Here is a 927-nt window from a genome sequence, read left to right as displayed (position 1 = left end):
AAAATTAGATTATAAGGAATGATTTAAAAAGAATAATCTTCACAACTTATAAAGCAGCAAATCTTTCCTAATTTAATCAATCCATACTAGAGACATATATTCAAATTCAGGTGAAGAAAGGATGTGATTTTACAATGGACAAGCTAGGTAGTTAACCAAGCTGAGGAATATAAAATGAAAGGGAAAGAAAATTGGAATCATGTGGCACATGGATATACTCAACAGAAAGCAAGTAGAAAAACCAAAAGGTCCAGACATTTCTCTTTTTTTATAGTCCACAAAACCTTTTTATTTATGCTTTACATTTAAAATAGGAATCCCAGGGTTTTCCCTCCTGTATGTTTTCATATTGCCTCTTCATGGTGAATGATGCCAGCAGAGCTTGTCAGCACAATGAACCCAAGCTGCCGTGATGGGATCAGGGTTTCCTGCCATTGTTCTAGGTCTTTGAGTTGAACATCAAACTTAGGATTTATAACCCCATACTCATTCAACCTTCCTGTGAGGTTCACAACAGTCTTCCCACCTCTATGGTCATCAATGATCCTAAATTCACCAATATATCCATGCCTCATCATCACAGTTAAGAACCTAGCAATGACTTTGGAACACAGCCTGATATGGACCTGGTGTTGTTGATGCTCTTGAGAGCATCTGCCAGAATATTCATTTGAACCATGGTGACAACACGAGTAATTCTTTAAAGTTGTCAAATTTACAATATTCTCAGTCAACTTTCTAGATTTCCAGATATGTTAAGCTGTAAGCACAACAGTGGAGAACAATTCTATGGTATAATGAGCAGGCTTCAATAAATATAAAGATTCCAGGGTTGAAGCTTTGTAGGCATTGCCCATGATGGATGGGTTATCTCTTCAGTAATGTAGAGGACATTAACTTGTCCATACATATTCCTTTTGGCAATCA

The 927-nt window shown here is 36.7% G+C and overlaps 1 pseudogene across 1 annotated transcript; it reads right to left on the bottom strand.

Annotated features, from left to right (window-relative positions):
- Positions 1–305: 305 nt before the first annotated feature.
- On the bottom strand, positions 306–679 carry LOC308422189 (small ribosomal subunit protein uS8-like; annotated as a pseudogene). The gene has a single exon. The product of its transcript is annotated as a small ribosomal subunit protein uS8-like (transcript).
- Positions 680–927: the final 248 nt, after the last annotated feature.

Source organism: Micromys minutus (assembly GCF_963924665.1).
Source record: "Micromys minutus genome assembly, chromosome: 7".
NCBI lineage: Eukaryota > Metazoa > Chordata > Mammalia > Rodentia > Muridae > Micromys > Micromys minutus.
Note: the sequence above shows the minus strand (reverse complement) of the source record. Positions and strands in the feature narration are given on the sequence as shown.